The sequence below is a fragment of the Magnolia sinica genome, chromosome 16 (genome assembly GCF_029962835.1).
Source record: "Magnolia sinica isolate HGM2019 chromosome 16, MsV1, whole genome shotgun sequence".
Taxonomy (NCBI): domain Eukaryota; kingdom Viridiplantae; phylum Streptophyta; class Magnoliopsida; order Magnoliales; family Magnoliaceae; genus Magnolia; species Magnolia sinica.
In genome coordinates this window covers 60,883,631-60,899,006 of record NC_080588.1, presented here as the reverse complement: position 1 = coordinate 60,899,006, position 15,376 = coordinate 60,883,631, and the positions used below count along the sequence as shown (strand labels likewise).

The window sequence follows — 15,376 nt, the reverse complement described above, 5'->3', positions numbered from 1 at the left end:
GTAGAAACATTACAAGTTAAAAGAGTTTGAGCATACCTTGGTGAGGGTCGTTGCATAAACGGTTTGGATTAATTTCAACGTTGTGATCATAGATACCTCGTTTCAACACTGAGGTCTTGGCATCAATTCCCTAGTGGGGGTGGCTAACAGTGAAGTGTGATCTTACAGCGGGTGTACTAAAAAGCTTTAAAAAAAGAAAAAAAAGAAGAAGAAGATCAACGGATATAGTTCCAGAAGATAACGATGCATAGGAATGTATTGTAGCAAGTCTCTTTTACAACTTATTGCAATGCCATCTCCAATTATCCAAACCATTTATACAATGATTCTCACTTTGGAGGGTAGATAGACAACAAATAAAAGCTCCCAATTAGATTATTTCAGCCCTATGATCATTTGACTCTTCTACTTTGAATGTGGACTGAAATATTCGGTCTGAAAGTTGGTTTGGGCTATTGAAGATTAAAAAGTGAAAAAATGAAGAAGAATAGGAAGAAGAAAAACCACAAATTCAGATATGTATCTTATCAATGGTTTAAAAAGCCTAGCTTGACACATTATATCAACTTTTGACATGGTTAAGTTCTTAACAATTAGCATCAAGCGAACACTGCTAGAATGAAAGCCGCTATATCATGAAACGGCTAGTTGGATAAGCATGAGTGTAGCCACCTTCCCTTGGAAAGGGCTACTTGAAAAAGAGGCTAGAGGGTCCTTGCTTTTACCCGGGTGGTAGACTCCCAGGAGTTTCAACACCGGGTCAAGGGTTCGAGTACCCATCAGTGGTGAAATCCCATGGCGTGCGTGTGTGGGGTGTGTGCGTGTGTAAAAAAAAAAAAAAAGAAAAAAAGAAAAAAAGAAAAAGAAAAAGAAAAAGAGGCTAGAGTACCACTGTTGATGGGGCTGCGATGGACATTGGCTATGAAGCATGGTTATTATAATCCTAATAGTTTAAAGAGCTATAGTCATTGGTTATGAAGGGCGGTAGAATGTTATAAGCCCAACAGTTTAAAGAGTCTAACTTAACACATTTCAACAATTCTAAAAATTTTGGTTTATTGGTTAGGTTCTTCTCAAAAGTATGCATGTAAAATTTGAAAGGCGGCCTACCCACCAAGTATACTGGCCTAGGTATTGGCAGCAGTTTATCGCTGCACTAGGGGTGTGACCTAATCATTAGGTTGGATAAAGTTAATATTTGTGTTTCACCTTCATCCGACTTTGTATGACCTAATCATCAGGTTGGATAACAAATATACATTACAGCAGGTCTTTTAGGAAGCTTTTAATAGTGTTGTCACTATTTCCACTATTTCCTGTGATGTGGTCCGCTTGAATTTTGGATTTGCCTTATTTTTTTGTTCATGCCTTGAAACGAACTGGTAAAACAGATGGATGGCGTGGATAAAACATATACATCATGGTGGCCAACAGAGGTTTTCCACCACCGACTTGGGTTGTAGAGGGGTCGCTATCCAATCTGAGTCAGATAAAGACATGCCACACGTACAATCTTCTATGTGTACGCATTTAGATCACTAAAGTCTCGCAGAGCACCAAAGTTTTGTCTCTTTTTATGGCGGAAAAGTCCAAAAACGGGGTTATGAATCGTGACAGAACGAAGGGATAGTTCCCGCCGTTGGAGGAGATCCGCTCCAACAGTCCACATTCAAGGTTTTTTTTTTTTTTTAAAGGTGAAATGGCAGTAATGCCCTCGGCGATACTTTTCCAAGAAAGTGATGAAGCCTGGCATCTTGGATCTCTACATGGTGTGCGTGTAACATCCAACCCGTCCAACAGGTGTACCACATCATGCTCAATAGCACCACATCATGATCAATAGCCAAATAAAAATCAGGCCTGTCTAATCATCATGTGGGCGACACAAGAATTAGGTGATTTTTAGCATTTATCGCATGAGAATTGAACTCATGAAGAACTTTATTATTATTATTATGCATTTATCGCATGAGAATTGAACTCATGAAGAACTTTATTATTATTATTTTAACACGCACACACCCCCACACACTCACGCCTGGGATTTCACCACCTATGATACTTAACCCTTGAGCAGGTGTTGAAACTCTTGAGAGTCTACCACCGGAGCAAGAGTAAGGATTTTGTGCGAATTCTCCGCCCAATTCATTGCATTGGTGAGAACTTGAGATCTTCTCAAGTTCTCACCAATGCAATGAATTGGGAGGACAAAATCCTGTACAAGCGATGATTGTTTGAGCTCGAATGCGGCTTGGAAGCAATCAGCGGCTCGTTGTAGCGAGCCTTCCATCTTGGACATATACCCAAATTCCAAACATGCATTGTGATTCATGGGTTCTATTCGTAGGGCGTTCATTACAAAGCTTCTGGCAATTGGCAGCGAACTCCCTCCAAATTTCTTTAGTATCACCACTGTTGAAACCATGCCAGGAGCATGGTCTGGTTCTGAAAGTGCGGTTGAGAAGGCCTCAAGGGCTTCGTTGTTTAATGATTGGGCTTCCAATAACATGGCTGAAATGCATGGAGAATCGATTTATAAGAAGAAATAAGGAACTGAAATGCAAGGCTCTTAATGAATGAAAAATCCATATAAAGTCGATTGAGATTGAAAAGAAAACGTGGGTTGATGTGCAAACACGGAAACAACAAGGCCCCACCTTACGTAATAACTCATCCGCGAGACGAGGATGTTTGTTAAAGTGCATGCACGTATGCTGCAACTTAGCGATCGACCTAGTATCCAACTTTGCTGATGCCCTTGATACTTGCATCCATTCCCCATTGTCTGACAAAGAAGGTAAGTCTGTTAGCATGCAAGGCATCATGAATGTCATAAACATAATAATAACTTCCAACATACCTGCAATTATCCCTTTGAGAATTATATCTAGGCATGTAGCGACATATGGCCTTTGTCTTAGGCTCAATACAAAACATACAACCTCATACAAGCTTCATATGTTGCAGCCCCTCATCTGTATCCTAGAATAAAAATATTTTTCTCTTTCCATTCCACTTGTCTATTCAATGATACATATGCTTCTCCACCACATCTTTGCTCGAGGCCATGTTGAAAAAGCATTCTCAGAGCCATATTTACAACATCCGCATCGACATGGATGAATTAATATCCTTTTCATCATTCCTTTGAGCATCTTGATAATAACACAACGAGTCGCAATAGATGTTTGCAATCATTGCTCATGCAAGTATTGCTTAGTCTAGCTTTGGTTTTCATGTATATGATAGGCGTGGTCTGTTACCTTTTTGTTGGGATCTGCCCGAATGACTGTAACTCCAATTCATATTTATAAAATCATTGCTTGTGCCAAACCACTTACTGCTTGCAAGGCGATATGCAATGCTAAGTGTTGCAAGGTTGATGACTTCACCACATGCGCCAATTAAAGCTCTCCTTGGTGTTTATGTCAACCACACTATAAAAATGCACTTCCCTTGCATTAAAACGGCTACCTTCACATTGGAGTTGGTTGGCGAACTTTTCAAGCTTGGGCATTTCTTCTGCCTCTTTAATCTTCGATGTATAGGCTTGCATATGACTAGCAAGCTCTCAGCCACTACGGCATCTTCTAAGGTGAAGCCGAACTCTTTCATCAATGATGAATGTCTTGAGCCCATGACACCAAAACCCAATTAGTGTTGCACAATGTTTGAATGCTTGCTTACATGCATGGCTGATCCTTTAATGTCCTAGCAAGTACCTTACAACTCTAGCATGCACTTGAACCTGTCATACATGGTAGCCTTCTTACCCACTCGACCAATTTCTTTAAGGGGGTCTTACATCCTTTAACAACAATGGCATTTAAAGTTGCTTAGTATGCCACCACTACCAAAAAATAGGACAAAGCCGATGGACCTTAGAAGGTTTTCCTGATGGATTTTGGCTGTCGGTTACGGCTACGGATTTTAGCCGTAGCTGAAACCCAATAAGCCGTCAGCAAAACCAGTATTTTAATAGTGGACGTCCAATCACTATTGTTTTCGCATTGTGTGGTCCACCCAAGTTTTAGTTCAGGCTTATATTTTGGAATCAATGATAAAATTATGTTGAGAAATGGATGGACAGCATGGATGAAACAAATCGATCATGGTGGGGCCCACAGAGCCTTACTAGATCCAAAGCTCAATTTACCGTTTTCATTTTGACTTGTTCATAACAATAGTAGCTAAGATATAGAGTTATCCAGACCATCTAAATAATCAGTCTAGTAGTAAATGGTAAATATTTATATATTTTTATTATATAATACAATCTTAACCATCCAGAAATTGGTCCCATGCATGTACGACCATTAATAGAGTTTGTGTTATTATTTAGTGGAAAATTCATAACATATGGATTTCAAAACATTATCTTATTTAAAAGAGGATTTCCAAATCTATCCCAAATCCATTGAGCGCCCCTCTTTTCCCTCTTTTCCTCTTTTCCCACTTTTTTCCATCGAGAAATCCTCCATCGAGCGCCCACATTCAAATGGCCCCTTAGATTTCCTCCATCGATCTCCATGTCCTATCATGTGATGGACCCTTCATAGACGGCCCCCAATTTTTGATTTTTTTATCGACTTCGTTTCAGATTGGTTAAGCTTCGAGGATTTCGGGGTGGAAGAAGAGGTCTGACCCGATTTCCCTTGCCCTTATTGGTACGAAGATCACGACATGGCCTCTCTCTTGTCACCTTTCGAAGACGAGCATTCATTCGAATCAAAAGTTGCTACTACTTCTCTCTCTTGGTTCTCTTTTTTAAAGCATATATCTAATCCAAATATTTGGAATTTAGATGATATATTTGATTTTGATTTCTTCCTTTTCTATTGTATAGACTTACCTTCTCAAATAGGTTGGTTCCTTTAGGGCTTTGGAGAAATAGGTATATCTAGTTTTGGATGTGTGCGTTACTAGATATAATCATTTCTCTAAAGTCTTGAGCGAATTAACCTATTTGAGAAGGTAAGTCTACAAAATAGAAAAGGAAGAAATAAAAAATAAATATATCATCCAAATTTAATTAAATTTTTTTTTTTTTAAAAAAAATAACGAGAATCACAGACGGCTAAAATTGTCGAAAACATCAACGATTTTGGCCGTCGCCCTTAGCCATCGAAAACGCCGATGGTTTTAGTCGTCGCTCTTATCATCAAAAACGCAACGGTTTTAGCCATAGAAAACGCTGATGATTTTGACCATCGCCTTGCCGACAGTTTTTAGCCATCGGCGTTGCTCTGTTTTTTTGGTAGTGCGAGTTCTAAGCTAGGGTAAGGAATTCTCACTTTTTATCCCCCCTTATCGAGTCATTGTGGCTCCTTTGTCCCTACGCCTAAGGGTCGGATGTGCGCACATGTAATGCCCTGAAAATCAGCACCCAAGTACAAAGACTCCGATCTCGAGTTCCCGGGTGTTAACGTAATGAGAATGTATGTGTGTCATCATTCAGATTTAAATTCATTTCACACAGATAATCAGAGTAGAGCAATTTGAATTAGTAGATCTAAAGCAAGGTAGAGATTACAATAGATTCAGAAATATAGGGATAAGAGTTAAAAGTACAGTTTCAATTGTGATGATCGCCCAAAATGGGATTATATAAATCACAATCCACAATATACATACCTAATACGGTAAAGTGTAAAGCCTTTAGTTTACACCAAATTCTCCAAAATATAACGGCGCTGGCACAACCCGATATGAGCCTATTTGTCTAAGGCCTCGATAAAACCTGCATCAATAATATGCCTGGTTGGTGTTTTAAAATACCGTCCCAGGTGGGAGTGAGTAACCAACTCAGTGGTTTCATTAGTTCTAAATTACACATGCTATTGACATAATGATAAACAAGAAATTAAACAATTCCTAAATACTCTTGTTAAATATACATATAAAGATATAACATGATGCATGCCCTTTCTAAACAACACTCCCTCATACGTGACTCTGACCATTTATTTCACAAATGACAACACTTCCTCATCACGTGACAATCACGCCTGTTCTTCACATTCTAATCTAATGCGATGTAATGAATAATCACGTTAGCTGAGTAATTATTAAATTCAATTTATCCAGCATATTAGCGAAGCTAGGATACCGACGTTATATCACGAGTCCTTATTCGGATCATATGAATCGTTGCGGACGTAGCCACTCCTTACCAGTGTCCCTTGATCCAAATTTAGGTGTCACCAATTTATCTCATAAATCAACAATTCCAAGGGTACGGTATGATACCCAAATGTATGAGGATCAACCCGGTATGGGTCGTTACCCAAACCGAGTATGATCACTCAGTTCCGAGGTGCGGACTTGTCACATAAAACCAAATTATCATAAGGAATGAGCTTGTCACCCAATTTCATCCACGCTCGTGTCGTTCAAATGATACTTTAGCATGCAACCATCGGCCAGGTAATTTGACGGGGGCTGTTTGAATAATAGTCTATCACCTCTATCAGTGTTCACTAGTCACTATGAGGAGGCTCGTCACCTCAGTATAGGCTGACAGCTTGGACACGGTGTCCCATATCACCATGTCTAGCTCATGAGTCTTAGTTGCTCACTGGTCATTACAGGGAGGCTTGTTACCCCAGTATAGGGTAACAGCTCGGACACGGTGTCCCATACCACCATGCCTGGCTCATGAGTCTTAGTAGAATCGTATCGCACTGACGGTTATGAGTGGACACAGCCATTGAGAACGGGATATCCTAAATTCCATTTAGTTGTATAATACATTGTAAACATACATGATTAGTCGGCTAGTGGGCTAATTTGATTGACCTAGGAGAACTACGACACAACCGGCATTGGGTGCAAGCAGCCCCTATAGTCCAGCTACTGTCGGTCGTCCGTGTTCAACCCGGGTCGATCGAACAAGCCTAGGGTGGCTGCTCTAACTCGGGCTACACGTTGATTTAGGCGATTTACCGACTAACCCAACATCGTAGAAATTCTAAACATCACTATGAACTAAACACTATATCATGTGATTATAGCATACATACTACTACATAACGACCTATGTATTTCATCAAACATGTAAGCATCAATAGAGCACTACATTCACTTGGGCATTTCATCGAACATGTGAGCAACAATAGAGTAATACATTCATTGGAGCATATAATCAAACACGTGAGCATCAATAAATTAATGCATTCAATCTAGAGTTCAATTAATCATGTGAGCATTATTAGAATAACATGTTTAATCACTTGGGCATTTTATCAAACATGTGAGCATGCATAGACAAGCAATAACACATATTACAATCAAACACGAAATATGAACATGCTAGCTATTTACAAATCATTAACTAAAACCCTCAAGGGTCGATAAATGGAAACCTAAGTATAATGGTCCACACCTTGTGACGTTTCGCCCAACTCATGGCGTTCCTTAGGTTAGAGTTTTGAAAAAGATCATTGAAATACCTAAGCAGCATACAAGCTTGTAAGAATGGGGATAAACAAGTATTGAAAGCCTATATTATAAGTGAAATTCAACAGTTACCTCCATTTATTATCGGAAAAACTCCAGCGATGACTTTTGTTACGGCAAGGCAGCTAGATATGGGATGTGAGGGTGGAGGTGCACCAACACCCATAACCCAAGCTCTCTCTCTCTTCTCCTTTCTCCTTTTTCTCTTGCTCTAGGGTATGAAATTCTTATACAAGGAGGGGGTGCCCAAATAAGGCCTTTATATAGTTCCAGATTTATTGTAAATGGCCATAAGGGCTGGGTTTTTACTATACTAGCCCTAGGGGAGTGTTTTTCTACCATTTGGGTGCCACTACGGTGCGTAGGAGTTGACACCCACTGTTGAATAGTTGGCCCTAGCGATGATCTACTCATAGACACAATCGGCCTATCATTTGGATGCATCGATTGACGGGTATGATCAGAAGTCTGTTCAACGGTCCCCGATAGTCGATCGGGGCCGTGGCTTTATGGATATGTATGGAGAAATATCTTTATTATACATGTGAAGTTTGGTCGTAAACCGACGGTCCGAAATTCTTAAATTCGCGTAAGAGTGGACAACCCAATTCATTTAAGTTTTAGTTTTTCATATAAGGTATTCACACAACTCAATTTCAAAATACTTATTAGCTCGGGTGGGCCTTATTGTGGTGTTAATGTAAAATCTATATGACCATCACATGTGTCACCGGATGTTAGACTTATGGACTGAAAACCAACCCCATTGGTGGTTCAGGTGGACCGCACAATTGGAAATAGTGTGCTGAAAAATCTCCCTCCAAAATGATTCATTTGATGAGGCCCACTTGAATCACTTGTGGATCTTATCTTTGGGTCCCATGCCTAGACCTTGTTGTCGCATCTAATGATTGGAGTGGATTTCACGTATTCATGATTGGGGTCTTGTAAAAATCAAAGGTGGACGTCTCTACCTCAAATTTTCTATTGGTGTGGCTCTCTTGAATTACACGTCTTCCTTGTATTTTGGCTCTAGACTTACAATGAGATTGTACATCTGATGGTGGGAGTGAATCTTTATATATATATACATGACGCATTGGGCCATATAAAAAATAAAGGTTGGCTTTTCCTCTTGTTGTTAAACTTCTTTGTTAGGAGAAAAGATCCGAAAAAAAAAAAATGGAAGTGGATTAGGTGAAGCATGTCCTCACATTGGGGCCTACCTTGATGTAGGTATTGTATATCCATGCCCTACATCCATATTTTCAGCTCATAATAGGACATTATTCAAATAATGAAGTAGATAAAATTCTCAGGTGGACACACCACAGAAATTGTGGTGATTATCCATTAAAAACTTTTTGTGGGCCAACAGTTTTGAATCAAGCTAAAATTTGTTTTTTATTTTTAATTTACTGCATCAAGGTCTTTGTGAACTTATCAATAAGTTGGGTGGCAAGTAAAAAAATATGGTGGGCCTTAGGAAAATTTTAATGGTAAGAGTTCAATATCCACTATTTCCTATGGCGTGTGGACCACTTTAGATTTATACCTACTTCATTTTTGGATTAATGTTCTAAAATGAGCTTAAAAATCCAATGAACATCGTGGATATACAATACCTACATTAACGTGGGCGGGATGATCAGAGACAAACTGTGTTGCATGAGGAAGAGGCCGCACTTAATCCTGTCTTTAAAATTAAAAATAAAATAAAATCGAATAAGCACTTTTTCCTTGTAACGGAGACAAAGAACCTTAACGGCAGAAGAGAAACACACAACCTTAATTTTATTGGGCCCATCTTGATGTGGTGATGTACATGTGACCGTCATATGTGTCATCTCATTCTAATGATAGGCCACGGCAAAATATCAAACTAATGGTAGGCCACAACAATAGAACAGTAGATCGGGAGAGATGTATATTTACAAGACTGACAACCATGAGTAAATGAAATAAACTCCAACCATTATATGCTACACCAAAGATTAGACGTAGAACTCAAAAATCATGGCTATACTTGATGTAAGTATGCCTCATCAAAGGAATTATGTTGAAAAGTAAGTTTTTTTTCACACTATTTTCAACTGTCCGGTCCACTTGAACCATGGATGGAGTTGATTTTCGGTTCCCACGTCTAACATAGGTTGACACACATGATGGTCAATGTGGATTTTACATTAACACTACAGCGGAGCTGGCCCAAGCTAGAGATCATTCTCAAAAGACTTCTTGAAAAGCTAAGGTGTCTCAACATTAATTAGCATGGGGTGTATATATTATATTTAAGAGAAAAGTTTTCTCATTAAATGCCCAGCAAAATGCACTGTCCAACTAAGTGTGTGAGCATCTTTGTCTCTCTACACACACACACGAATGCAGTTGACCAGTTCGCATGGAACTTGAGCGAACTTTTCTGAGAACTCATCATATGTGATGTGACTCCAAAATTTGAATGCTTCACATGAAGCAGCACCTTGTAAAACCCTCCAAGCCTAATTTTTTTTACTTTGATCCAAAACCTTGTGCCATGAAAAATGAAAATAGTTTCCTCCATTGACTTGCATTTCTTTGATATGGCCCACCAGTATTTTAGATCATGGTGAAAATTTATGCCTTGGGGTGTGTGTGTGTGTTATATATATATTAGAGAGAGAGAGAGAGAGAGAGAGAGAGAGAGAGAGAGAGAGATGATGATGAAGAAAGCATGCACTACGATATTAGATATTTTATCTTATAACATTACATTTAGTTAAATGATTTTTTTGTTCACTGCTAGTTTGGGTATGGGTTTTGAAAGGTATTCTCGAGTAATTATTTTAGCAATAAATCAAATATGGTTGCTCAGCCATTACCTGTTTTACATGGATATTTTTTGGGTTATCAATGGGCTGGGCCTATTCAAAATTTTGATGTTTCCTTGCCCATTAATTAACATGCACTATGCCTAGATTACCATGTTAGTTTTGCAACATTGTTAAAATGGTGGCGCTTCATCCTTCTCATGTGCGGCACTGTTGTACAGCAACGGCCTACCAGTTTGTGGGTCCTGATGTGAATGAAGCATACATTAAAAAAATCACACTGATTAAGCAATCCTAACCATCCAGTTAACGGTTATAAAAATGGTTAAAAGCAAAATAGTGAATGATCCTCGTTCAAAGGGAAAAATCAAGTGGACCACATATTGCGATCAAGTGTCTACCATTAAAAAGTTCTTTGGAGCCCTAGAAGTTTTGATCAAGACGTTATTTGTGTTTTCCCTTCATTCGGGTTAACGTGACCTTATGAACAGGTTGGATGACAAATAAACATCATGGTAGGCTATTGGAAGGTTCCAATGATAAACATCATTATCAGCGTTGCTTCTTATGGTGTGGTCCACTTGAGTATTAGATTTACCTTATTCTTAGGCTTATATCATAATTAAAATGATCTAAAAAATGGGTAGATGGAATGGATAAAACTCATACATCATGGTGGGCCCCACAAAGTCCCTATATGGACTGAGTCTGTCTAGGTGGAGGCACAATGCAGTCTAATTTCCTATTTCAACTAACAACCAGTGGACCCTCAGTCAATTTTGATTGCTTACATGGTTTTGCCTGTATTTTGCATGGCACTCAACAGAGGTCTAGCTGTGTGGGCCCACCATGATGTACATCAAACATCAACACCGTGCATTTGATAGGTCCCCTTTAAATTATGGGATATCCCAAAAATCAGCCATATACGAAACTCAGGTGGGCCATACCATCTAAAATCATGTGAAGACATGCCTAAAATATATAAAAGCGCTTGGTGGGGCCCACCTGAAATTTGGATGTGTCTGAAACTTGGTCTGACCCCTCATCCAAGTGGAACACATATAATGGATGGGCTGGATTTGTGAACTACATCTCGGTGGGCCCAAAAAATGATTATAAATGTTTTAATGGAGGGTAACCCTTCTCAACTTTTGTATGTGGTGTGGCCCACACAAGTCACGGATTGACTTGATTTATAAGCCCTAGGTCCACTATGGAATGGTGCATCTGATTGATGGGGTAGATGTTTGACATGCATCATGGTGGGGCCCACACAGCTCAACCCCATGTGCGTGTATGTGTGTGTGTGGCAAAACTCTGTGGCCCACCATAATGTGTGTGTTGGCCCACCATAATGTATGCGTTGTACTCACACCATCCATTCATTTTATAGGATCATTTCAAGGCATGAGTCTAAGGGCCTATTTGGCCGGTGGAATCCCATGGGATTAGGAGGGATGGGATGAATTTTAAGGTAATGATGGTGGTGTCAGTGGATTGGTTTAAGATCCATGGGATTGCTATATCCCGGGACAAGTTCACTGGGTCTGTTTGGCAAGCCTGGCATATCCCGTGATTTTACCTTCCAATCCATCCAACCAAGGGATGGGATCAATTTTAAGGTAATGATGGTGATGTCAGTGGATTGTTTTAAGATCCATGGGATTGCTTATATCCTGGGACAAGTTCACTGGGTCTATTTGGCTCGTCATGCATATCCCAGGATATCGCAATCCCATCCCTCCTAATACTGTGGGATTGGTCCGGCCAAACAGGCCCTAAAGATGAGGCAAATTCAAAGCTCAAGTGGACTACACTACGGAAAGCGACGTAAATAACGGCACCCACCCTTGAAACCTTGCCAAGGCCTATGTTGATGTTTATTTGCCATCCAACTTGCTGGCAGAGTCACACATATATGGACAAATGAAAGACCCAAATATCAGCTTAATTCAAAACTCCACGGCTCAAGTTCTAGCGTTCCATTTGAGCTTTGGGTACGTGTCACTTTTAGGCTCATGCCTAAAATGATATTGCAAAATGGTCTCCCCTGCGGATAAAACACAAGTCATGGTGAGGCCACGGGGCTTTGTCATGCATACACAATACTAAAGTCATGATGTGTTTTACCTGCTAGAGTTGGGCATGGGACGACTTGACAAACTGGACTTTTTGTAACTCAATTATAGCTAATTCAATTTGAACTGAGTAGTAAGTCAATTTGAACTTGGTAGGCTTTGTCCAATCCAAATTCAAACTAAGTCGAATACGGGTAACCAAGTAACTCAACTTGAAATTCAACTTGATGCTGTCTTGACTCGTGTGTGTGATTGTGTGTGTGTAAACTCAATTCTTATAAATTCACCTAAGCTTTGAGTTGTGATTTTAGCCGTGGACACCCACGACAGTTGACCTGACTTGGTGCCAACTCGACCCAACTTAATACTTGTGATTGGGTTGGACTTAGTCTAAATTAGTCCAAGCCAAAACTAGACTCAAATCGGGTCAGGTATGCTGAACTCGGTATCGAGTTGGGTCCACTTAAAGTTAGGTCCATGTCATAACTGGATCGAGTGGGGTCAACCCTGACTCGGTCGGACTCCATTCAGTGCCCAGCTCTAACCACACCACTCGAAACAGTCCGAATCATTTTCTTACTCTGTTCAATGTGATTGGGCAACATCATCAGTGATGACATGGCTGATTTCATTAATAATTTCTGCTGACATCATCAATAATGTTATGGCCCAATCACACAAAACAGGAAATCCATGCTCCTATCAGACAGGATGATTCTATTTCTCGAAACAATGTGAATCGGAAATGCCGACTATTAAAAACTTCCTGGGTATACAAGTTTGGGATGATCGGATGAGAAATAAACATCATGGTGGGGCCCACACAGCTCGACCCCATGTGTGTGTATGTGGCAAAACTCCGTGGCCCAGCATAATGTCTGTATTGGCCCACCATAATGTGTGTGTTGTACCCACACCATCCATTCATTTTATAAGATCATTTCAAGGCATGAGCCTAAAGATGAGGCAAATTCAAAGCTCAAGTGGACCACACTAGGTAAAGCCACGTAAATAGCATTCCATTTGCACATTGGGTACATGTCATTTTTAGGCTCATGCCTAAAATGATATTGCAAAATGGTCTCCCCTGCGGATAAAACACATGTCATGGTGAGGCCACGGGGCTTTGGCATGTATACACAATACTAAAGTCATGATGTGTTTTACCTTCTAGAGTTGGGCATGAACAACTTGACTCGTCAAACTGGACTTTTTCTAACGCAATCATAGCTAATTCAATTTGAACTGAGTAGTAAGTCAATTCAAACTTAGTAGGCTTTGTCCAATCCAAACTCAAACTAAGTCGAATTCAAGACACCTAGTAACTCAACTCAACTTGAAATTTAACTTGATATTGACTTGCCTCATGTATGTGTGTGTAAACTCAATTCTTATAAATTCACCTTTGAGTTGTGATTTTAGCCATGGATACCTACAACACTTGACCCGACTTGGTGCCAATTGGACCCAACTTAGCACTTGCGATTGGGTTAGACTTAGTTTGAATTAGTCCAGGTCAGAACTAGACTCAAATCAGGTCAGGTATGCTAGACTCGGTACCGAGTTGGGTCCACTTAAAGTTAGGTCCATGTCATAACTGTATCGAGTGGGGTCAACCCTAACTCGGTCGGACTCAATTCAGTGCCGAGCTCTAACCACACCACTAGAAACGGTCCGAATCATTTTCTTACTAAATTCAATGTGACTGGGCAACATCATCAGCGATGACATGGCTGATTTCATTAATAATTTCTGCTGACATCATCAATAATGTTATGGCCCAATCACACAAAACAGGAAATCGATGCTCCTATCAGACAGGATGATTCTATTTCTCGAAATAATGTGAATCGGAAATGCCGACTATTAAAAACTTCCTGGGTATACAAGTTTGGGATGATCGGATGAGAAATAAACATCATTGTAGCCATTGGAAGGTTTCAATGGAGGATGATATTTGTCCCCACTTTTTCCTATGATGTGGTACACTTGAGCAGTGGATATGCGTCAATTTTAGGGTGATGCTCTAAAATGAGCTGGAAAAACGGATGAACGGCGTTGATAAGACGCGTACATCCAGGTGAGCCCTGCAGAGTTTACTCATATGCAATTGGAGGCAGATTGGCTGGTGTACCACACCACCGATGTGGCTGATAGGTTGACGTCACCAAGTTCTGTGATCCCATTATGAGATATGAGTTATATCCAAACCATCCGTCCACTTGGTGAACTCTTCCCAAAGCTTGAGACGAAAAAAGATAAGACAGATCCAAAAATCAAGTGGAACACACTTCAAAAAGCAACGGGGGTTGAACGCCTACAATCCAAATCCTTTAGGTCACGTAAATATGATTTTTGTTTTTTCTCTTCATCCGGATGTGACCTTAAAAAAAAATTGGATGGAAAGTAGATATTAAGGGTGGACCTTAGGAATACTTTAATGGTGAGAATCATTCTCCCACTGTTATTTATGGTGTGGTCCAATTGAACCTTAGAAATTACTCATTTTTGGGGTCAAGAACTAAAATGATCTTGCCAAATGGATGAACGGTATAGATATGACAAATACATCATTTTGGGCCCTTGTAGCTTTAATCTCCTTTGAACGTTCGTACAACTCGGAGCTCGAGGAGCGTCAGTGCTCGCCTTCGCCCAACACGCACCTACGCCTGCAATGTTGGTGGTGTGTGGTACACCAGCCAATCCACTTCCTATTCCTGCAAGACTTCCGCAGGAAGTTCCTGCACAAGGAAGCTAAGTGGGGCTCACATCGATGTTTGTGAGAAATCCACTCCGTCCATCAGTTTAGTAATATCATTTTAGGACATGCAACCAAAAATGAGGTGAATCCAAGACTCAAGTGGGCTGCACGAGATGAAACAGTGCGGATTCGGTGACCACAGCTGAAATATTTTCATGGCCACGAAAGTTTAAGTATCAAGATAAATTTTCGTGTTTTCATTTCGTCCCAGTGGGAGTGACCTCATAAACGGTTTGGATGTCCTATAAACATCAAGGTGGTGCCCA

General features: G+C 40.1%; 1 pseudogene; it reads left to right on the top strand.

The window, feature by feature from the left end:
• Positions 1–15,376, top strand: part of LOC131229761 (small ribosomal subunit protein eS1-like) — a 44,710-nt pseudogene that overhangs the window by 19,232 nt on the left and 10,102 nt on the right.